Raw genomic sequence first — 25288 nt, forward strand, 5'->3', positions numbered from 1 at the left:
TAACTAGTAGACATTTCACTTACGTAGATCATATATTGAGTGCCCAATCATATAGACAACTCTAAATAAAATTTCTAGGTAAGCTATTGATTAACATTCTGCTGCCTTGTGCACACAGATGCACAAACTACATACTCATTGATCAATCCTATTGCCCCCCCCCCCAGTCTACCTGAGAAACTTAGCATGTGAAGAGATTTGAGCTGGTTGTTCCAGCTCAACTGTATGGCTGAACTTTTGCCACTTTGTAACTAGCCTAAGTATTACTTCCTGTGCAACTTTTCTGTAGCGCATGAACCAGACCTTTGAAGAGTTTGTAAGTAAGCCATTCCCCCCCCCCCCACTCTGTGGGAAGTGAGAAACTTTGGAGGGAACTTTGAAGGGAATATTTCAAAGGTCTAAAACCCTATACTTCCACAATTTACTTTGCTGTATATTTTGTGACTTTAAATTACTGTACTGCTGGGGTTCTCTAGCCAAGAGTACTTGTCCCAAAGTTGGATCTTGGCCTCCAGGGAATCCTGCCTGCCTTCCTCCCTCCCTCCCTTCAACAACCAACCAACCTGCTTTTCTCTATGTCACACAGACAAATTTCAGAAGAGTGGTTTCACCCCTCATCTGCATCAGTAGATGTCTAGCAACTATCAGTTGCCATCATGGTCCACCAATGCTCGTTTAAGAAAACATCCATGGCCATCTGTCATGGATGCTTTAGTTTAGATCAGGGGTCAGCAACCTAAGGCTCATGGGCCACAAGTGGCCCATGGGGGTCATTTAACAGGCCCATGGACCCCCGCTGCCTGCTCGGGGTACCCCGCTGCCCGTTCGGTCAGCTCCCATGCGCCGTGCTAAACCGGTGTGGAGCAGAGCGGGGACTGCCTTCCGCGATGCTGGCTAGCTTCCCATTGGCTTCAGGAAGCCCCTGCAGCTAATGGGAAGCTGTCCACACCCCCTCCATGCCAGAAGGAGTGCTGGAAATAGCATCTGTGCATGCGTGTGTGTGCGCACATACACTCCGGCCCACCATGGCGTCTGTGGGACCGTGAACCTGCCCAAGCCACAAAAACTTTGCCGACTCCTGGTTTAGATTCCTGCATTGCTGGTCAAATCAGTTATCATCAAATGGGCACAAGATATAGGGCACAATATACAATTTGAGTATTGGGAAAAGCTGTGGAAAGTGGATTTGAAATTTACAGATTGTTCTCTTTTGAAAGAAAATTATATGAAAATGATGTGTAGATGGTAAATCATACCAGTACAAATAGCAAAAATGTACAAAACCCGGTCAAATATATGTTGGAAATGTAAAGAAAAAGAAGGTACTATGTATCATATGTGGTGGGAATGTAGAGAAGTTTAAAAAAATTGGGAAATCATATATAATGAATTGGAAAAAAAATGTTTTAAATGACATTTGTAAAGAAACAAGAAAAAGTTTTGTTAGGAATCTCAAAAAGAGACCTGCCAAGAAAAACAAATAATTTAGTTATGTATGCCACAACAGCAACAAGAGTCTTGTTAACACAAGGATGGAAGAAGGAGGAAATCCCAATGAAAGAACAATGGCAAGAAAAACTGATGAGTTATGCGGAGATGGCAAAATTAACACATAAACTGCGTGAGAAGGACAACTGTGACTTCAAGGAAGAATGAGAACTATTTACAAATTATTTAAAAATATAACAAAAGGACTTGGACTCCTTGGCAGGTTTTGAATAAACATCCACAAATTTATTAATAGGATATATGAAAAATAAGGTAATGATATGTACAATTTTTAACATGCAGAGAATAATATGTGTAAACAAACCAGAGAGGGGAGCTGAAGGAAGTCTTTGTTGGGGGGTGGGGGAGGGATGGGGATGGGAGGGGAGGTAAAAAGGGTGGGGCAAATAATGCAATTGATTAATTGGATTGATAATTTGTTTTGTTGAAATTGTTAGTTAAAAATATATTTAGATTCCTGCATTGCAGCAACTTGAATGAGATGACACTTGGTGTCCCTTCCGACTCTTCAGTTCTGATCTCTTCCAGCCACATGCATCCATAGAGCAAGGCATTTAGCTGTTAGATATTCAGAAGCCTTGGGATTACTAATTCTTCCCTTGCCATGGCTCAGTCACAGCCCTGTTACATCATGTATGCCTTGACAGAAGTCACAGAAAAGCATCAGCCGTCCATTACAATTTCTCACATACCATAAATGAGATCTACCTCTTTGATGTAAACTTCCCATCTCTCATTTGGCAGATTTGTCATATTGACAGGACTTCAACTGACCCACTGTTTCCCAGAACTTGTTTGCCGTTCAACTTTGGGGCTCGTGAATTAGGAATAGCAGAGTAGCTTATAAATATGTACCAAGTACTATTTCCATCACTAAGGGCCGCTTTAGACTGTGGCGTTTGCCTGTTCTTTTTAAAATGTCTGTACAGGGGGAGAGAAAGAGTTAATAGGTAGACCAATAGAAAAGCCAGAGGCGGAGCCCACCTGTTTATAAAAGAGCTTAGCCCAAAGTTTGGGTTGGTTGGGTTTAGTTAGTTGGTTGGTTGGGAAAAGTCAGTTGGGAAAGCAGTTGGCAGACAGTTGGAATTAGAGAGACAGTTAGTGCAATTGGTTTTTGTGTGAGGGGAGGTAGAAGAGTTAGAGACAGGATAAAAATAAGACTAAGAAGGTAAAGAGTAACAACATTTTGAATGCAGTTAAAGTTTATTTGTGTCTGCAATAAACTACACTCTTCTTTGTTAACTTAAGAATGAGTTAAGTGTCTGAGACTAAGTGATTTACCGGGCAGGGCCTGGTTGGTGGCAGCAGATTAGTGGTGTACGGGTCAATAGTCCACGAGACGACCGGGGGCTCCGTACGAACGCCACACGGACGTTCAAAATACCTCCTCCATCTTGACTCTTCTGAGGCATGTATTTGTTCATGAATTACACCAGGTTACAAGGGTCTTTGCCGTGATTTCCACAACTGCGGCAATATGATTATCGGTCACCATAATAAGAGGAACTGCTTGAAGGAAGCCACATTTATATTCCTGGACAATCCCAGTCCATGGGATGTATCAGCAGAGACTGTCTGCTATCTGGTTCTCAAAACATATTGCATGGATGAGGTGTGTGTATATATATATATATATATACTCGTCGAAACGTCGCCTAGACACCCCAACTCTTACACGGGAAGACACCCGAAGACACCAAAACCTACATTCCTGTACCCGTGAAAATCTACGAAAGCACATATATATATATATATATATATATATATATGAGTTCAAATCAGACCAATTTTCAATACAATAAGTAAACATAATTATAACGAGTGCGGAAGCATTAGACACACACCTCCTATGTAAAATAATAATAATAATAATAATAATAATAATAATAATAATAATAATAATGGAAACATATCCTAGAAGATTGATATGTGGGTGTCTTCTCATTACCAAGGCCAGATTCAAAGGAAGGAAGGTCAAAGTTCAAGAAAAAGAAGAGAAAACAAGGGAGAGAAGATGATGGAGGTGGAGAGGATCTGGCTCTTTGGTGGCTCTTTGGTGTACAGAGCATTCATAGGGGTGGTCCAATTGGCTGAATTTAAGTGGAGATGAGTGGAGCCAAGTTGTTAGGGTTGGTGCTAAGAACCTAGACCATGGATAGGCCCAGGAGCCAGATCCAGGCCAATCGCCTTCTAAATCCGGCCCGCGGACGGTCTGGGAATTAGTATGTTTTTACATGAGTAGAATGTGTCCTTTTATTTAAAATGCATCTCTGGGTTATTTGTGGGGCATAGGAATTCGTTCATTCCCCCCCCCCAAAAAAAAAAAATATATATAGTCCGCCCCCCCACAAGGTCTGAGGGACAGTGGACCAGCCCCCTACTGAAAAAGTTTGCTGGCCCCTGGCCTAGACACTGTTTGCTGACTCTATTGCAATGGACTAAAGTGAAGTCTTTTGTCAACAGAGCATCATAGGGCACTGGAGTCTTGTTAAGACACTGAGAGGCCCAGAGCAAAATGCTTATTTGAGGGGCCCACCCTGAAATCCCACAGCACTTTGTGTCAGTTTCATTTCCCCCTCAGCTGGAAAAATATATATAATACTTGGGGGGGGGGGAACCCAGCTATATTTGACATCAGAATATTAACTTTTTATGACTAAAGTTAAAGAAAATATTTACACAAAATGACAAGCTGCATTCAGAATATTTAAAAAGTCATCTCATCTTCTCCCCGCCTAGTTTTCTTGTCAACAAATTCAGTGATGAGATTACCAAAAAATATTTCTCTCAGAAGATCCCAATCTATAGATAGAACAGATAATGATGACTGTCTTGACTGTAGCTTTGTGGAATGTAACTTATTTTTTTTAATAAAGACTAATTTGGAGAATGCCCTTTCTCCTTCAGCATTCAAAATTGGCAGAATTAGATAAAGGCAGAGAGCTATGATAGCATCTGGGGAAGCTTCAACCAGATCCTTACTGTAAATTATCTTCAAATGGCTATGTGCAGTAGTCTCCGATCCATCACACACCCCTGCAGTATCTAAGAAATGAATAAAACATTTTAGTTCAGAGGACGGAAAAAATTGCAGATCATTTGGGTAAGCTCTCACAAAGGCTTCGGCATCCTTTTCCAGTGTACCATCATTTTGGGACGAACTGTTCAGTTCTGCCAGGAATCCAAATACAGTGGTGCCCCGCAAGATGAATGCCTCGCAAGACGAAACACTCGCTAGACGAAAGGGTTTTGCGGTTTTTGAGCTGCTTCGCAAGACGAAAACGTCTTGCAAGTTTGTTTCCTTTTTCTTAACACCGTTAATACAGTTGTGACTTGACTTCGAGGAGCAACTCATAGAACGCGGTGTGGTAGCCTTTTTTGAGGTTTTTGAAGACTTTGGTGATTTTTGAAGCTTTTCCAAAACATTTCCGACACCGTGCTTCGCAAGACGAAAAATTCGCTAGACGAAAAAACTCGCGGAACGAATTAATTTCGTCTTGCGAGGCACCACTGTATATTCGCAGCTTCTGTGTAAGCACGGGAGATTATCTAAGACACAGTAGTATGCTTCCACCCTAAATTTGTCTCTTCCTCTTTTGCAGTCACTTTTTTCCATCTGAGAAAACAGATTTGTGTCTCTGAAGATACAGATTCCACTTGATTACTCAGTTTCTTTGCCTCCTCTTCAGATTATTCAAAGTTGTTCTGTATATCAACATGGACACTAAGGTCCAGCTCCAAGGACCTTCTGGCAGTTCCCTCACTGTGTGAAGTGAAGCTACAGAGAACCAGGCAGAGGACCTTCTTGGTAGTGGGGGAGGAAGACGAAGAAGAAGAGGAGGAGGAAGAATAAGAAGAAACAATGAGAGAAACAGCATCTCCCTCCCCTGACACAATATAAAGGAGCCTGGTTTTTGAAATTTTTGTGGACACAGTCAAATCTGTGAAGGACTTTATGCCAGAATACAGCATAAAATGTATTTCAAATGTTAAAAATTTCTTTACCAAAGAAAATTTATAACTTCTTAATTAACCCACCTTTCCTTTTGGAATCATTGGCAATCTTTATCAAGGCTTCCAAATTACAGTCATAATAGATGTTTGTGTAGCATCTTCTCTACAGGACTATCTTGTTTGAGACTGGTTTTTCAATGTGTTTTTGGGTATATTATTGTTATCTGTGGGTCATTGATAAGTATCACCTTGAAGTATTCTCCACCTGTGTTGGGCTATCACAGGCTTAGGGGCTAGTGTTAGCTTCCAAAACACTCATATTGCTTGTGGGGTCAGGCAAGTTCCCAGCACATGTGCAGGGTGGATGAAAGTTTCCAGCAGGTGGAAAATTGGTGCTCGGATTCCTACCAAACTCTGGTAAGGAAGCCTGTAACCAATACGAATTGTGGCCACTTCTAATCCACACCAGTCTCCGCATCGTTGTTGCTTCCAAACAACACACCTCGTTACATGTGGAGACACAATGAATACACTTCATTATATGCACTTGTTTCTGTGTTTATAAGACGGCTGCAATGGCAAAAATTTAAAACTCTTGCCGCAACGTAATTTACCAGGGATTAAATATTGTGGGGTTTCGAATAAACCATCCATTTTATTTGCCCTGATGGTGCCAAGCAAACCTTCCATGCTCTCTCCTTTGGAAAACAAATTGCGTTCAAAGCTATCAGATTAATGACACTTATAAATAAATAAGAATCTTCCATTTACTGTTAATAGAAGACCAGCTGGCATCCCACTGTTCAGCCAGAGGGGCAGGAGGTGCCGACAGAGATTGGTGATAGGTTGCCGAGTCATTTTTCATTTGCTCGCTGCTGCAGAATGCTTGCAAACGCTGCGATGCATAGATCTCTTCCTGAATGTTAGTTATCACCCTTGCCTAACAGAGAAATAAGTAATTAAAGTTTAATATGCAGCATTTAGACTATCTACATCTCTCTGGAGGCCACTCAAAGGAAATTTGGAAAGAATGAAGCCAGGGTTTGTGTGTGTGTGTGTGTGTGTTTAAATAAACCTATTTGATACCCAATTCTAATCTCGTCACGTTTGTATGGGAAATTGAATAGGAACCTCGAGGGGCAGGAATCGTGTGGTTCCAGTACGTTTCTGCTTAATTAGACAGGACACATGGAAAATTGTATACTTGCTCAGTGGAAAATCTGTAGTTTTCATTGATTCAACATGGGAGATAACCAGGTTTGCACTAGTGGCTCTGACTACAGGATGTATTTATCTAGAGGAAGATATGCAACATTTTGGACCTTACTTGCTTATGCAACCTGGAGCTACTTCAGTAAAGTAGATTTGGCTTCATTTCTGTGTTTTGCATCTGTTCAGCATTGAATTATTATGTACAACTGTACAACTTTCCCTCTACTGAGCCATCACAGCCTACCAAGTATGACAGGGGGCCCACCATTGGTTTAATAAACCCGCTGCCCTCCCCAAACCATTTTACGACTGCAAAATCTAGGGTGGGGTCAAGAGTATGACCTATATGTTGTATTTTGTTTGGTAGGTCATGCAGACCTGTGCTTCAAGTGAGTTTTCTATTTATTTATTTTTAAAATAATTTTTATTGGTTTTACAAAATAAATCACACAAGTAACTTTTTTTAAAAATATTAAACCTAAAACAAGATTCTTCCAAATCTTAGGACTTCCCTCCTCAGGTCCTTTAAATATCTTAGTCAACTGCATATTACAGTGGTGCCCCGCAAGACGAATGCCACGCAAGACGGAAAACTCGCTAGACGAAAGAGTTTTCCGTTTTGGAGGTGCTTCGCAAAACGAATTTCCTATGGGCTTGCTTCGCAAGACGACAATGTCTTGCGAGTTCCTGCGGGTTTTTTCCCCTCCCCCCCTTTTTCTAAGCTGCTAAGCCGTTTATCAGCTGATCCAATCAGCAGATAAGCCGCTAAAAGCCGCTAATAGCACTAATAGCGCTAATCCGCTAATCCGTCAATGGGCTTGCTTCGCAAGACAAAAAAACCGCTAGATGAAGAGAATCACAGAACGGATTCTTTTCGTCTTGCGAGGCACCACTGTATAGTTCATCCAAATGACAGTCCTCCAATATGTCCAAAGTCTTTGTAACGTTGCAAGAGTTATTCAAAGCCTGCCAGAGAGTTCAAGTGTTTACAGTGTTCTTTTAAATACAATTTATATTTGTCCCATTCTCTATTGAAGTTTTGATCCTCCTGATTTCTGATTTTCCCAGTCAGTCTAGCCATCTCTGCATAAGCAAGTAGTTTCATTTGCCAATCCGCCTTTGTTGGCATATTCTCCTTTTTCCATCACTGGGCAAGCAACATCCTTGCAGCTGTAGTCACGTACATGAACAGTCTTCTCAAATTCTTCGGTATATCTGCACCTAAAATTCCTAAGAGAAAGGTTTCTGGTCTTTTGACAAAAGTTATTTTAAACATTTTTAAAAATTCATTATATATCATTTCCCATACTTATATTTTTTACCATTCCACCACATATGATAAAAAGTGCCCTCTTTTCCCTGACATTTCCAGCAGTGAGTTTTCTAGGATAAAAAAAGTAGAAAACGTTCTGAGAAAAATTGTAATTGTGTATGAATTTTCTTGCAGATCAGTGCAGATATCTGTTAGGACAAACTTATGAAGACATGCAAAATTGATATAGAAAGGAAATACTCTGGCCCATCCAACCCCAATATGAACATGGTAACTTTGCCTATGTCATAGGAACATCAGTGGAAATGTTCATGAAATGTCTTATCAATACTGATACGGATATATTTCATATACAGTCTTCTGTTCTTATTTTAAGACAAAATACAGATGATTCTCTGGTGTTCTCCAAGCAGTGACCACACCCGGATCTGCTTAGGTTCAGCAAAATGACCTTGTCCTGTACCTTTGGATCATTTTTCTGGAATTGCACACCTGCACTGTGCATCAAGAATGAATGGCATTTAGACATTGCTTCCACTTCATCTATGGAACATTTGTGCAGAATTCATGAGGGCATGCGTGAAAACCATTATTGAGGTAACAGTTTTGGATGTTCCAGGCCCAGAACGATGATCTCAGTAACCAAGGCCGTCTTAAGCATATGCGGTGCTGGGGTGCAAAGATCCGTCTGGCGCCCTCCCCCCCCAGTTACCCAGAGTTGTTGCCCATTTTTTAGGGGGGGACCCCAAAGTTGTTGGCCACCTCAGTTACAACACAGGAGCCCGAGGCGGCAGTGGTGGCAGCAGAGCAAGGCCAGGGCCGAGTGCCTGGGAGTGAGGTGGGCAAGCAGAGCCCAGCGCAACAACAGTTGAGCCTAAAGCTCATGTGAGCAACATGTGCTGGGCAGGCCTTTCGACGGCCCTGTTGGCTTTTTGCAGTATGGTAGCGCTGCAGAGAGCTTGCTGGGGAGACCATGCATTAAAAAGAAGGGACTCAAAAATAACTTAAAGAAGGTTTTAATAAGAAAAACAAAAACTCCATTTACACTAAATATATTAACAAACAAATCAGACCCAACCACCAACCCATTCCCCAGGGTAATGGGAGAGCTAGATGCTGCTCCTTATATACTCTACCCAAATGCTGACACACCTTAATCAAATACAACTCAGCAGCACCTGCTATGTTACACAGCTGTAAAGCTGGGTCTCGTTATCTTGCTCTGGCCCTTGCTCTGGCCCCTTAAAGACATACACATGGAGTGGAACAATGATGAACCTTTACATTTCAAGAAACCATTCAACATTTCCCCTGCGGTTCATCATTGTGGAACAAAAACATAAAGCATACTTTGTACATGTTTTTCATGTGTAACCTTTGGAAGTGCTTTAGTAAAAATGTCCGCAATTTGATTGTCACCTGGAACATATTTAAATACAACCATTTCATCAGCAATTAGTTTCTTTACAAATTCTAAACGTAATCTTAAGGCTCTGGTGCGCTGCGTATTGGTCTCTGAACACAGGATAGCAAGTCCACTCTGGGAATCAAGGTAAACTTTTACTGGTAGTGTTACTTGCATCTGTAGGTCTGCAAATACTTGCAGATACCATTCTACATCACGAGTGGCCTGAACGCATGCACATAATTCACTCTCTGTTGTGGAGAGACAAATAATGGTTTGTGTCTGGGACTTCCATTCAAATGGACAACCGTTATAACAAAACACCATACCAGACACACCCCTGCAATTATTTTGTTCCACTGCATGAGATGCATCGCAGAAAATTTCAAAACCTTTATCAATACTTCTTGTAAACTGCAACCTATAATGTTTGGTATGTTTAAGGTACATTACCACTCTCTTAAGAGCAGAGAAACATTGTGTAGTGGGCTTTTCCACAAATTTTGCTAGAAAGTGAAAAGCATAAGTTATATCTGGTCTTGAGATTCTTTGAATGCAATTTAGCTTGCCTATAGCAGAACGATACAAAGTTTTGTTAGGAAATGGCTTATCTTCACCTGTAAAGGTGAAACCACACACCATAGGTGTTTCCTTCCCATTTGCATTTTCTAAACGTAGCATTTCAACTAGATCATCAATTTTTGCAGTTTGATGAACCAGAAAAGATCCATTTTTGCCTTTCTCAATTTGCATGGATAAGTAATTTTTAGCTATGCCTAATTCCACCACATCAAATTTCTTCTGTAACTGTGAAACTACCTGTTCATATTCCTGTTTAGTTTTTGTAGAAATTAACACGTCATCTACATACACACATATTTTTGTTACAGAGTTTGCCCTTTCCTTTATAAACACACAATTGTCTGCCTTTCCTTGTGAAAAACCAATATCTAGCAATTCTTTTGCTAAAGTTTGGTGCCAATTCCTTCCACTTTGGTGCAGACCATAAAGGGATTTATTTAATTTGCATACCAAACCTTCAGCAGCGTCTATGCCTTCAGGGACACGCATAAAAATTTGTTCTTTTAAATCTGCAAACAAATATGCAGTTTTTATATCTAGGTGATAAACAGAATGTCCACGTTGTGATGCATCTTTTAACAAAAGCTTAACTGTTTCATATTTTACACTTGGTGAATAACACAAATCATAATCTTCTCCTGGAATTTGTTGAAAACCCTTAGCAACTAGTCTTGCCTTGTACCTTACAACTTCATTTTTGTCATTCATTTTAACTCTATAAACCCATTTTGAATCAATAAGTCTCATATCTGGGGTTTGTGGTACAAGAGACCAAGTGTTATGCTCTTTTAAAGAAGCTATCTCAGAGTTCATAGCTTTATACCAATTTACAGCTTGGTGCATAGGTAAATTCTGAACATCACTGTAGCTTTTTGGCTCAAAAACCACCTTATTGGCATACACAGTATTAAAATGTTCATCTGCAAATCTTTGTGGTTTCTGCCTCTTTCTATCTGAACGTCTCAGTCCGGAAGGAGAGTCAGACTCCTCAGACTTAATGGGACTAAGTGAACTACTAGTTTCAGGTTGTAAATAATCATTGTCAGACTGAAGAGGTGCCTGTAGGCTAAGCTCACGGTCAGAAAACTCAAGAGAATCTAACCTCCCCTCAGGTGCCTGTGACTTTAAATCCTCAAACAAGTTATCAGATCCAACAGGCTTTTTGTCTTTTTCCATTAATTCAGAAGCACCATTTCCTCCTGCTGCTGCTGCTGCTTCTTCCTCTTCTTCCTTAGTATCATTTATACCATTAGCATCTTGGAAAACAGCAACCCCATTCCAATTTACAGTTTGTATCATGCTTCTGGTAATATGAAATTTGCCAGTTGCTGGTATGTAAATTCTGTAAGCCCCCTGCTGGTAGCCCATTAATTTTCCCTGGACACTACGCTCACCCAATTTCTGCTTAGCAGGATAATGCATAATTACATCTGAACCCCAAATGCGTAGGTATTTCAGATTAGGGCGTTTTTTAAACAACTTCTCATAGGGGGTGACATCTAAACCAGAATGATAACTGCGATTTCTAACATAACAAAACGCATTGAGTGCTTCAGCCCAAAACGCTTTGGGCAGATTAGCATCGTGCAGATAAGTTTTAACCCCTGCCTGCAAGTCACGCTGCACAACTTCAACAAGCCCATTTTGCCAGGGACTTCGGGGGCAAGATAACTCATGAGTAGTCCCCTGCGCTTCCAGGAATTTCTCAAAATCCTCAGAAACAAATTCCCCGCCCCGGTCAGAAAACAGGTTCTTAATAGGTTTGTTAAAGTGCGTTTTTACCCAGTTGCAAAAAACCTTGTACTTCTCAAATGCTTGGGACTTCTCAGCTATTGCATAAGTCCAACAATATCTACTATACTGGTCTATCAGGGTAAGCCAGTATTTTGAACCTCCTAATGATGGTGGGAGTGGCCCAACTAAATCACAATGTACACGCTCAAATGCCTCAGTTACTTTCCTATCTGAGCACCTACCCTTGTGTGCAACCTTAATCTTATTCTTGCAACAGGATAGACATTGCATAAAGAATTTGCATGGTTTTAAGTTGAGGCCATTGACAATATTCTTTGTCTTAATTACATCAGCAAAATTCAGGTGTCCCAGAATTCTGTGCGCCACGTGGATACACCCAGAATGTGGTCTTACATTCCTCAACCCCTGGCTTGACTGTGCTGCTCTGCAATTTATAGGCGATTGGGAGTAGGTGCGAAAATACAGTCTATATAAACCATCAGATTCCCGGGCATACAATAGACGTTTGTTCCCCTCGAAAAACTCACACATAGACTTTAAGAAACGCACAGTTATGCCTTGACGAGCAAAGCACCTTACTGATAATAAATTGTCCACTGACGGGCAGTAAATGCAGTTCGCTATTGTAATGTTTAAAGAGTCAAGTTTAACAGTACCCCTGCCAAGCGACTGCAAGACTTGTGAATTGGCTAAATGTACATTACCAGTTTCCTCTTCGAAAGAAATAAACAAGCTTCGATCATTGCAGATATGCTGCGATGCTCCTGAGTCGACAACAAAAGACTTCCACTTGGCACCTTTAATTCTTTTACGATCTTTAGTCCGAGCGTGAAAAGCTCGCGGCTCGTTTCTGTCTCTACGGTACGATGCTGACTGCTGGGCTGACGACCGTGATTGACGAACAGAAACAGGCTTGGGAGTACTTTGCTTTCTTTTGGATCTGCAGTCCCTTGCAAAATGTCCTTGCTTATTGCAGAACCAACAACGCTTTGCAGCTTTAAATGCAGTTGTATCACCACAGGTTTGCATATGGTGTTCCTCATTCTTTCTGGAAACAGGAGTGCTTATGGCACAAGCCTCCCTTCTATCCAACTCGCCCATTAATCTTGCCATTACCCCTTCCACAGTTAATTGTGCTGGTGGAACGGCAGATATTTGGCTAGCTATACCATCAAAGTCCTCATTAAGGGAACAAAGGATGATAAAAACATACTGAATATCAGGTATCTCCATGTCCCTTCGAATTAACTCGCCGCGTATTGCCTCCAGACGTCTCAAGTGTGCTGCCAAATCACCACCAGGCTGCAACTTCGTCTGGTACAACTGCTTGAAAAACATCAATGCAGACGCTGACTCTTTTCTAACATGCACTGCTGCAAGACTGTCCCACATTTCTTTGGCAGTTTTCTTATTTCTTATATAGACTACTTGCTGGTCGCTGACTGCCAAATTAATTATCGCCCTGGCTTTTGCATCTCCTTTCGACCAAGCATTAGTTACAGGGTCAGGAGGGTCATCAGTTACATAGGTCCATACTTCTCTAGAGGTCAAAAGCGCCTCCACCCGAAAAGACCATAAACTATAGTTCTCATCTGTTAGCTGTGGGAAGACCAGAGCCTTCTCAGCTTCAGGAACCCGGTCAACCATTCTGGAACTCTTCCAGACCCACAAAAACTACGCTAACAGGAGAAGGAGTTTTCAAACCTTTCTCAGAGTCCAAAAATATGCAGTCATCCACTCAGCAGCTGGGCCCATAACCAAAGATGTTGGCTTTTTGCAGTATGGTAGCGCTGCAGAGAGCTTGCTGGGGAGACCATGCATTAAAAAGAAGGGACTCAAAAATAACTTAAAGAAGGTTTTAATAAGAAAAACAAAAACTCCATTTACACTAAATATATTAACAAACAAATCAGACCCAACCACCAACCCATTCCCCAGGGTAATGGGAGAGCTAGATGCTGCTCCTTATATACTCTACCCAAATGCTGACACACCTTAATCAAATACAACTCAGCAGCACCTGCTATGTTACACAGCTGTAAAGCTGGGTCTCGTTATCTTGCTCTGGCCCTTGCTCTGGCCCCTTAAAGACATACACATGGAGTGGAACAATGATGAACCTTTACATTTCAAGAAACCATTCAACAGGCCCGCCAATCCCAGGTGCACAGGAGGGCGGAGCTCGCCTACAGCAGAAGAGCTGCGGTACTCTGATGGGCTCTTCTCCTCTAGGCAGCAGCTGTTGGCTATTCCCAATCCCTGGACTCCAAATCTCGACCCCGGACTCTCGACCTGGCGCCCCTGCACCCCTAGCATCTATGGTTAAGACAGCCCTGTCAGTAACAACAACCCTGTAAGGCAGGTAAATGGGAGAGGGACGAAGTGAGAGGCTTTCCTATAACCACCAAACAAGTCCATTCCAGAGGAGAAACTTGAACGGGAGGTTTCCTTGCTCATTGCCCTTAGCTATAATATTATGCCATCTTCCTACAGCAAGACAACACTGTATTGCAAGTCACACGCAGTGTAAGGTTGGTCCCTCGTCCTATTCATGATTAATAAAAATTTGCATAAAGAGTAGAAATGCTGATTGATTTCTAAGGTTGTAGTCAAGGGTGCGGAAATCGCACAGCCCAGCCACTTTGTTTTCCCGACCTTAAATAAATTCACTGGCACTATTCTTTCCTTTAGCGCCACCACAATGCTATTATACATGTGGCGCATTACATGATGAAGTGTTCTTCAGATAAAGGCACTGCAGGTGTTGGAGCTTAATGGGTTGTTCATGTACTAGAATTCAGTCATAAACCAGAAGAGAAAAAAAGGTGCTGTGCCGGGGAGGGGAGCTGTTGATGAAGCAAAATGCTGAGCTCAGTATTATAACACTGTGTTGAATTGATGATCTTTGTGCTTTGCTATTTAGAGTGCCAGTTTCCAGAGTTAACAGTGCAGCTGGCGGCTGACCTCTTATTCACCAGCATCCTCGACTAGATACAAACAGTGCTGCTGCCTTCTCCATGAAATAAATTCTGAAAATGACATTGTCTGTTCTTCTTTGGCGATCACTTGTAACCGAGTAAGATTGTCTTCCATAAACACGGTTTTAACAGTGAGTCTGTAAGTGACCGCGGAGGCCAATTCCGGATCCACACATCCTTCCACAGTGGGGACATAGGTTTCTAGGTAGGAGTTGATCATAGTGAGGGTTTGCCAAGCATGCCTTCCTCTTTGCATGTTTCTCCCTTTCATCCTGAGTTTGAGCGTCTTCAAAGCCTATGACATCTTTGGTAAAGGCTGCTCTCCAATTGGAGCACTCTCAGGCCAGTGTTTCCCAGTTGTTGGTGCTTATATTACCTTTTTTAAAAAAGATTTGCCTTGAGAGAGTCTTTAAACCTCTTTTGTTGACCACCAGCATTACGCTTTCCATTTTAAGTTCGGAATAGAGTAGCTGCCTTGGAAGACGGTGATCAGGCATCCTCACAACATGACCAGTCCAACGATGTTGATGTTGAAGAATCATAGCTTCGACACTGGTGATCTTTGTTTCTTCCAATACACTGCCCTTAGTTCACCCGTCTTCTCAAGTGATGTGTAAAAATTTTCAGTGCTACCGTTGATGGAATCTTTCAAGGATAGCAATGTACTCACATGCATTAAGTTGCCAAATTGTAACCCCCCCCCGCCAAAAAAAACCCCCCATCACTGGAGCAAGAGTAGCAGTTTGATGAGGTTTTCTTTCTTGGTTGTAAGGCAGACCCTAGTGACTTAATAATAATAATAATAATAATAATAATTTTATTACTTGTACTCTGCCTATCTGACTGGGCTGCCCCAGCCACTTGGGGAGGCTTCCAACCAATATAAAAGCACGCTAAAATGCCAAACATTAAAAACCTCCCTATAAAGGGCTGCCTTCAGATGTCTTCTAAAAGCTGTATAATTATATATCTCCTTGACATCTGATTTTTGGGCATTCCACAGGGCGAGTGCCACCAGCCTTAGCCAGTATGGCCAATGGTCAGGGTTGATGGGAGACAGGACTTGTCCATACGTCTGCTTTTCTCACGCCTTGAAAGCATGAAGCTGAGTCGTTTTCTGCTTGTCTCGTGCTTTCCAAGAGATTTTGCCTTTGTCCCACCACTTTCTCCTGGAAAATCTGCTCTATCGAAAATCAGAACAAACGGCATTTTGCGGAAAACCCAATTTCCATTTGCTCCAATTCAGCGCTAAACGATGAATTACCCCTAGGGAAATTGGCAGAGCAATTGGTGTGGATGAGCCCCTAGTCCAACAATATATGGAGGGGCATCTAGGTCCCTCATCCCTGCTCTTTCCACTATACCAGCGGTGTCCAACCGGTTGACCGTGATCGACAGGTAGATCGCCTGGGTGATCCTGGCCAATCGTGGGCTAGTATTGTTCCCACCTCGCTTCCCCAGCGCTTGTTCTCTCATTCAGCACCGTGGCAACAGTGAGAGTTGTGGAACATGGAAAGCGAAAGTAATATTGGATGTAGCGCTGTGTGCAATTACCAGTGCTGTACTTTATGGTGATCGTTTCTTGTTTATCTCCCCCAAGAAAAAGCTCAACCACTCTGTTTCCCCTATCCACCCAAAAAAGCTCAACAACTCTGGCCGCCCCCCCCCCCAAAAAAACCCCACATGTACCTCCTCCCTCCAATGACAATGTGTAGATCACTGCCAGTTATTTTATACTGGGAGTAGATCACAACCTCTTATGTGTTGGACTTGCCTGCACTATACAATAGGTAACCAACAAGGTGCCTTCTAGATGCTGTAATTCCATTCCCATCTTCCTCAACCAGCAAGGGCAAGGTTCAGGGATGATGGGAATTGTAGTCTACTAACAGCTGGAGTAGGGATGTGGGTGGCGCTGTGGTCTAAACCACTGAGCCTTGGGCTTGCCGATCGAAAGGTTGGTAGTTCAAATCCCCACGACAGGGTGAGCTCCCATTACTCGGTCCCTGCTCCTGCCAACCTAGCAGTTGGAAAGCACCTCAAAGCGCAAGTAGATAAATAGGTACCACTCCGGCGGGAAGGTAAACAGAGTGGTTTCCATGTGTTGGTCTGGTGTCGGGGTTCTATTGCACCAGAAGCGGCTTAGTCATGCTGGCCACATGACCCGGAAAAACTGTCTGTGGAGCGGACAAACGCCGTCTCCCTCAGCCTGTAAAGTGAGATGAGCGCCGCAACCCCAGAGTCGTTCACGACTGGACGTAACTGCCAGGGGTCCCTTTACCCTTTACCTAACATCTGGAGTTCCCCATGTTGGCTAACCTATGTACTATTTATATACAAGATAGATAATTAAATTGTTTTGCGGGTGTCAAGTCTGATAAAATCCACGAGTCTTTGTTACTCAACTAGCCTCTGGTCTGTTTTTGCAGAGATCCATTTTCACAAACGGCTCCTGTTCTCCCATTTAGCAATGCAACCTTAACATCTTGTCAGATTCATTTATTCCTATTGGCAAGCCGGTTAAAGGCTTGTAACAGGGTGAAGACCTTTTGCGGACCCCGTGGGCTAGTGAGGGCAGACCCCTGAAAAAGATAGAAAAAAGGAGGCGTCAGATTAATTGGGGGTAGATGCAACAAAACGGTGCCATCTTGGCCATCAGGGATTTGAAAAGGAGTTCAATAGAGAGAGAAGCTGAAGGAAACTTAATGAGCTGCATGGAGACCAAATGTTCCAAATCTCCTTAAAAGGGATCGAGGCTAGATGGAAGGGCAGAAACATATCAGCTAATTCACTGACCAAGCTCTCTTGTAGTTTCTGGATAGCGTCTTCATAACTAGAATCCACTTTCAAAGTTTGGGGGACCATGCGTGCAGTGAAAACTGTCCACTCATATCCTTAACTATGCTTCCATAGTATGTGGCCCTCCCCAAGCCATTTCTATAAAGGTAAAGGGTAAAGGGACCCCTGACCATTAAATCCAGTCGCGGACGACTCTGGGGTTGCGGTGCTCATCTCGCTTTATTGGCCGAGGGAGCCGGTGTACAGCTTCCGGGTCATGTGGCCAGCATGACTAAGCCGCTTCTGGCGAACCAGAGCAGCACACGGAAACGCCGTTTACCTTCCCACCAGAGCGGTACCTATTTATCTACTTGCACTTGACACGCTTTTGAACTGCTAGGTTGGCAGGAGCTGAGACCAAGCAGCAGGAGCTCACCCCGTCGCGTGGATTCGAACTGCCGACCTTCTGATCGGCAAGCCCTAGGCTCTGTGGCTTAGACCACAGCGCTACCGGCGTTTTTCTGGTGGTACTCAAGGGTATGCAGTGCCCACACCTTTCCCCATCCCCCGAGGAAGAATAGCATTGTCTATACCTGTTACTTAGATGAAATTGCTATAAGCTGATGGACCCAAGTCTACAAGTATGTCAGCAAAGGGATTTTACCATCAAATTACATTTTACTCGTACTAGAAAACAAGACATGGGTTATGTCAGAGGATCTGATCCACATTCTTAAACGCAGGGCTTCCCCCCCCCCTCCAGCCAGAACTCGGCAGAACTCAGTTCTGGCACCTCTCTGGTGGGCGCCATTGTCATTATAAGAGAACAAGGAAGGTGTTCATGGTGAGATATGGCACCTCTTTTTCTAGAAAAATAGCACTGCTCAAACCTAAATTCTAATTTAGGGTTTAGAATTCTAAATTAGGATTTAGAAGTTTTAAAAGGCTTTCTCACTGCTGTGGCAATCCGTAGCAGTGCATGTCTTTTTTTTTAATAAGATATTTATTAAGATTTTTTCATACATTACAATAAAAATGGAAAAATAAAGAGAAAAATGCAAAATAAAAACAGTTAAAAACACATTAATTTTCCGTTTCTTATTTTCCTTAAGCTTATTTCCCCGGACCTCCTCATACCTCCCTTTTTTGTATTCCACTTAAATTTATTAGTTCAGCAAATCCTTACCATTAAGCTTTTACCCATTTATAGACCTTTGTTTCATATTCTTAATTTCTTAATTTCTACTTAATTTCTATCCAACATCATTCTAACATTCATTAATTTTACAATATTTCTGTAAGTAATCTTTAAATTTCTTCCAATCTTCTTCCACCAACTCTTCTTCCTGGTCCCGGATTCTGCCAGTCATTTCTGCCAATTCCATATAGTCTATCACCTTCATCTGCCATTCCCGTAGCAGTGCATGTCAATGCCCGGCCTCCTCACCCAGAATTATTCTCTGAGAAGAAGCATCCCCTTGGCCCTGTCTCAGAGCCGACAGGAAATAGGAAGCTGGAAGGTGGAGGTGAATGGCTAGCCAGCAGCTGCCGATGGGAACTGGACTCTGCAATCAATGGTGAAGCTGCATGCTCTGGCACCAGGGGCAGAGAGCAGGCAGGAGCGTGGCTGGCGTGCGTCCCGGGTGGCATGGCGTCCCGGGTGGTGTGCGCCCTGGGGGTGTGGCACATTGCCTGTGGGGGCATGACGTGCGCCCGGGGGCATGGTATGCTGTCTGATGGGGTGTGGTGTGCCGTCTGTGGGGGCTGTGGGGTCATGGCATGTGTCACACAGCGGGGGGGGGGTGCACAGTGCATGTCCAGGGGGGCCCCACTATGGTACCCCCCTCCTTGATGGTGCTGGGGGTGGTGCGCTCCCCGCTCCCCCCTCCCCTCATTCCTCCGCCAGTGCCTGCGATGAGTAAGTGGGTAGCAGGCTGGGCCTGGGAGGGGTCACGATGAGTTTTGGGGCCCGTGGTGTCAGGTCTGCCAGGATCCACTGCCAATGATGATCTCTTCCAGGGTGTTTGTTCTGGGTTCCCCATAAACACAGCTGTGGCCAACATCTTAGTTTTTCCAAAATGCAATGCCCTGGATGTTTTGTCAATCCATTACATTGTGGGTAAACAAAACAAAACAAAACCAGGTGCTGACTTCAAAACATGACAGCAATCATGCTTTGTCATGTGTGTTGTTTTTACTCACAATGCCATGCGACAATTGAACTTCTGGAGCACCATATTTTGGGGAAAACACAATGCTGACCACAGTCATGGCTGCTTGGGATTCATCAGATCACACACTGCCAATGAACCCCACCATCCTGGAGTCGGTCTGGAATATACCCATACAGAATACCTGCCAAGGGCTACACAGCATTCCAAATTAGTAAAATAGCATTTAAATAAGTAGCATTTAATAGAGATGGATTTTATTTGTCTTTCGGCACAATTACAGTATAGGCTCCCATGATGCGGAACACTATTTTCTGTTGAAAACGGCAAAGTTGAACAGCTTTTCCAAGCCTCCTGGTTGGTGTCCACCATTTTTCGGAAATGTCAACTTTTGAGCGATTGGCATTATGGGAGCCTGGCATACAGTTTGGCAAGGAAATACCATGCTGTGGGTGTCAGAGAGGATGTCATACATCAGCAAAACAATATTCACCAGCTGGCATCTCGTAAGTGACATTTTTTAATTAAAAACATATTTTTAAAAAAGAGTTCACAGTTTATACATCGTGATATGTTCCCTTTTGGGATCACTATTGAGCCTGATTGTTAGCAAGTGTGTGTGTGGGGGGGTGGTATTTATTTATTTTCTTTCACTGAATCAAATCAGCATGTTGATTTTCCAACAAGACTCTGCTCCGTCTCAAGAACAGGTTGTGTGCACATTTGCTACCACTCTGGGAGTGCAAATTTGCTATGGAATGACTTCTGCTATTACACAAGACTGAAATTTCTCAGTGCTAAAGTATACATGAAACAGTTATGCTTCATCTATGTGTGTAACTTCTATACAGACCATAGCTCAAAGGTAAAGTATCTATGTTGCATGTTGTCTACAGGTAGGACTAGAAAATGCTCCTAGTTTCTCTGTTTCTATGTTCCTGTGTCAGTCTTCTCGATCTTTGTTATGTTTTGTGCCATAGAAAACAGCCATACTAGATCCTATTTTGAGCCACATGCTCCTAATGAATGTGGATTAATGTCAGACTCGGGGAATCAGATCCCTCCCCCGGTGGCAATAAAAGATGCAGATAAAAGAAAAGGAGAGTTCTTACCAATTAAAAAGTAAAAGGACCCCTGACCACTAGGCCCAGTTGTGGCCGACTCTGGGGTTGCAGCGCTCATCTCACTTCATTGGCCAAGGGAGCCAGCGTACAGCATCCGGGTCATGTGGCCAGCATGACTAAGCCGCTTCTGGCGAACCAGAGCAACACACGGAAATGCTGTTTACCTTCCTGCCAGAGCAGTACCTATTTATCTACTTGTACTTTGACGTGCTTTCGAACTGCTAGGTGGGCAGGAGCAGGGACCGAGCAACGGGAGCTCACCCCATCATGGAGATTCGAAATGCCAACCTTCTGGGTGGCAAGTCCTCGGCTCTGTGGTTTAACCCACAGCACCACCTGCGGCCCTTACCACCAATTAGTTTATTCAATAATCACAAAGGAATGCACCTCTCTCTAGAAATTTTATTGCTCCAAGCAAAGCCCCAGCCCCTCCATCTCTACTAATCCACGTCACCCCTACGTCAGCTAATCTGAGCTTTCTGTCGCTGAGCTTTCTGTTCTACCACCCTCAATTCCTGCCTAGTTTTGGGAAGCGGGGTCAGGAATGCTTTCCAAAGACACTGAGTCTGTCAGCTGTCTCTCTCCCGGTGCTTCTTCTTCCTGCTGTTCCTCTTCCAATATTTCCAAGGTTCTCCCCTCTGCAGCTTCTGAACTATGCCCTTCTGCAAACCACTGTTCTAAATCTATGCTGTCCTCCTGTCCTCGGGAAGGTTCAGGAGAAGGGGGGGATGGCCCACACCATTCCTCCTCAGTCCAGTCCCTGACAATTTCAGAGGTGGAGTTCCAGGTGTATTGGAGCTGGGATTTAACAGAATCTGTGAGTAGTCCTGACAGCTCCCCAAATGTCTGTCTGCTACATTAAGCTTTGACTAACATGTGCAGAGGGCTTCAGGGCATTGGACAGGTTGCTAATGTTAGTAGTGGATGCTTTCATACATGTACAGTGGTACCTTGTTCTCAAACGTAATCCTTTCCAGAAGTCCATTCCAAAACCAAGGCGTGCTTTCCCATAGAAAGTAATGCAAAATGAATTAATCCGTTCCAGACTTTTAAAAACAACCCCTAGAACAGCAATTTAACATGAATTTTATTCTCTGACGAGACCATTGATCCATAAAATGAAAGCAATAATCAATGTACTGTACTATAAAATAAATAAGACAGTATTGTAGATGACGATGATTTCCCCAGCCACTCTGGGCGGCTCCCAACAGAACATTAAAAACACCATAAAACATCAGCCATTAAAAACTTCCCTAAACAGGGCTGCCTTCAGATGTTTTCTAAAAGTCAGGTAGTTGTTTATTTCCTTGACATCTGATAGGAGGGCGTTCCACAGGACGGGCGCCACTACCAAGAAGGCCCTCTGCCTGGTTCCCTGTAACCTCACTTCTCGCAGTGAGGGAACCGCCAAAAGGCCCTCGGAGCTGGACCTCAGTGTCTGGGCTGAATGACGGAGGTGGAGACGCTCCTTCAGGTATACTGAGCTGAGGCGGTTTAGGGCTTTCAATGTCTTCATCATCATTTTATTGCACTTTGATTTAGGTGCTTCACAGATATTGCTCCTTACAAGGAAGCAGCTTCAGATGCAAGTAGCCCAGCCACTTCTAGGGGAAGGAAGTCCTCCCACCAACCCTGCCCCTCTTCTTTCCATGAGAATGGACCTGGCCAGTGGTGTAATATGGTTTGCTGGCACCTGGGGCATGTAGCTGTGTGTGCCTAGGGGCAGGGTGTAGAGGATGATTAGAGCCTGTCATGCCATCTCAGTCGTCGCTGCCAACACCACCAATGGGCAGGGATGAAGGGAAATGAAGGTCCAGTAATATCTGGAGGGCCACAGCTCCCCTCAGGCCTTCCACAGATGTTGCTACTTTGCCTGCACGATTCACGAGAAAATGTTGGCGTTGCTACTTTTAATTCAGATAATTTTACATGTCTCAATTACAGCTTAACTCTATACAAGACCCATCGCTCTGCTCCAAGATTGTTATCTTGTGGCTATTTTGTGCCACATGCAGTTCAGTTTTTCAATAGCTGTAATTTATTTTTTCTTGCCTTGTCTCCTTATTGCCATAATTGTGGCTGAATGTGGATAATAGAAGAAGGGCAATCTGAAGGCTTGGTATTAATCACCCTTTCATTTTTGAATGTTGTGGAAAATTAAGCGGTAGCCAAGAGTAATTTGCTATGTGACAACTTTTTATTATTATCTTGAATGGTGGGATTATTATTTTTCCTAGTGTTTAATGCGGACATTTCAACTTATATTACTCTCTCAATTGAAAAAGGTTTTCTTCTTGCAGGGAAGGAAGTGAATGTATTTTTACCAGAGCAACACAACGTAGACATAATGAATAGTCTTCTGTAGGTTGAAGTATGAATAGGTGGTTCTGTCAATATCAGTTTCTTTCCATTTCTCTCTCCGCCTCTGACTCCTAAGGACATAGAACAGGCTGTACATCTGTTCCTGGATATAAGAACTACCTTCAACCACACCTCCTTCTTTTCAGGATTCAGTAGGACTTTGCATTCATCATCTGAGCAGTTTCTTCATGTGCTTCCTCCATGGGAGTTCTGGAGGTTGCTTGCATGAGAATTGGTCTTTTCTGTGGTGGCTCCCCATTTGTGGAAGAGCCTACGGCTTGCCGATCAGAAGGTCATCAGTTCAAATCCCCGCGATGGGGTGAGCTCCCGTTGCTCTGTCCCAGCTCCTGCCAACCTAGCAGTTCGAAAGCACATCAAAGTGCAAGTAGATAAATAGGTACCGCTGCGGCGGGAAGGTAAACGTCATTTTCGTGTGCTGCTCTGGTTTGCCAGAAGTGGCTTAGTCATGCTGCCACACAACCCAGAAGCTGTACGCCGGCTCCCTAGGCCAATAAAGCGAGATGTGCGCCGCAACCCCAGAGTCGGTCACGACTGGACCTAATGGTCAGGGGTCCCTTTACTCTTTACCTTTACCTACTGAGGGAGTCTCACCTGGCACCTTCATTATATAGCTTTAGGCACCAGGCAAAAACATTTCTCCATAACCAAGCCTTTGGCTGATTAACATTCTATGGCCTTTAGGCTCCAACAAATGTTGGCAGTGCAAGGAAAAAGAAGGCACGTTTTTTTCATATGTGGTGGAATTGTAAAATAATTAAAAACTATTGGGAAATGCTATATAATGAAATGAAAAGAATGTTTAAGATAACTTTTGTGAAAAGATCAGAGGCTTTTTTTATTAGGCATTCAGGTCAAGATTTGCCAAAAGAAAAGAAAAAACTTTTTATGTATGCTACAGTGGTGGCTAGGATATTACTAGCCCAAAGATGGAAAAGTGATGAAATACCAACTAAAGAAGAATGGCAAGAAAAACTGATGGAATATGCTGAAATGGCAAAGTTAACTGCAAGACTTTGAGAACAAGGTAATAGAGATTTTAAGAAGGACTGGGAACCATTTATGTTATACTTACAGAAACAATGTAAAGACATGGACTCACTAGCAGGTTTTGACTAAACACTTAGAACTAACAAAATAAATACAGGAATCATAATGTGAAAATGAGAAGAGAATAATAATAATTAACTTAAAGATTGTAAAATTAAGATATATTAAAGCAAGCAGGAGAAGTCAATATGTTAAAAAAAAAAAAAAATCCAGAAGAGGAAGTTGAGGGAAGTCGTGGGGGGAGGGAGAATTTGGGAATTTTTTTATTTTTATTTTTGTTATTTGATATGGTATTTGAATGTTTAAAATGTAAAACCTAATAAAAATTATTATTTTTTAAAAAAAATTCTATGGCCTTTAAAATGTGTTTGTGGGAGGGGGCTATTAGTTTGTGTTTGTTTTCATTTTATTATGTATTTTGTGTTATCATTTTGTATTGTTGTGTTGTGAACCATCCTGTGATATTCAGAAGAAGCATAGTATACAAATTTAATTAATAATAATAATAATAAGAAGAAGAAGAAGAAGAAGAAGAAGCCTCAGCAAGCCCATTACTGAACTTTACGAAAGAGATCAGCTCAGAGAAGGCATTAATTCCAAGGAAGAGTAGGATTGCATTCTCTTTTTATTTTTTAATTATTTCAATTTATTACTTGCCCTTCAACCATCAGGTCCTAGGGCGGGCTACAAATATTTAAAATTCATTATTAAAAACAGTTAAAACAAATTACAGTCATAGGGATAGGATGTTTCATTGAAGGTGCCAGAAACACCTCCGTGTGGAGGGAGTTCTGCAACCTAGGACTGGCCATGAGGAATTTTCTCTTCCAGGCCACCACCACCCCTGAACATCTGAGGATGGTGGAACCAACAAGAGGACCTTCTCTTTTTTATATAAGATATTTATTAAAGTTTTCAAGATATTACAAAATGAAAAAAGAAAAAAGAAAGAAAAATACAAAATAAAAAACAGTTAAAAACAACTCAATCTTTCCATTACTTATTTTTCATTAGCTTGTTTCCCGGACCTCCTCGCGCCTCCCTTTTTTTGTATTCCAGTTCAGTTTGTTAGTTCAGCAAAACCTTCCCCTCTTTGTTTATCCTAGTCTTTAATC

At 42.6% G+C, this 25288-nt stretch overlaps 2 long non-coding RNA genes across 4 annotated transcripts in view; both read left to right on the forward strand.

Moving 5' to 3' along the window:
* The first annotated feature begins 1897 nt into the window (after positions 1-1897).
* The window catches only part of LOC310691175, a 471343-nt gene continuing 447952 nt past the window's right edge, over positions 1898-25288 (forward strand). Inside the window, exons 1-3 of one of the 3 annotated variants that reach the window (XR_014518371.1) lie at positions 1898-2917; positions 3462-3638; positions 5112-7225. This is a non-coding gene — a long non-coding RNA (uncharacterized lncRNA). Of the gene's footprint in view, positions 2918-3461; positions 3639-5111; positions 7226-25288 lie in introns of those variants that run through there. The other 2 variants (XR_014518369.1, XR_014518370.1) reach the window with 2 other exon arrangements.
* On the forward strand, positions 7577-14762 carry LOC310691307. The gene is made up of 3 exons (XR_014518458.1): positions 7577-8218; positions 8325-8545; positions 14614-14762. It is a non-coding gene; the product is annotated as an uncharacterized lncRNA (long non-coding RNA).

The sequence above is a fragment of the Podarcis liolepis genome (assembly GCF_965112155.1).
Source record: "Podarcis liolepis genome assembly, chromosome: 1".
Taxonomy (NCBI): domain Eukaryota; kingdom Metazoa; phylum Chordata; class Lepidosauria; order Squamata; family Lacertidae; genus Podarcis; species Podarcis liolepis.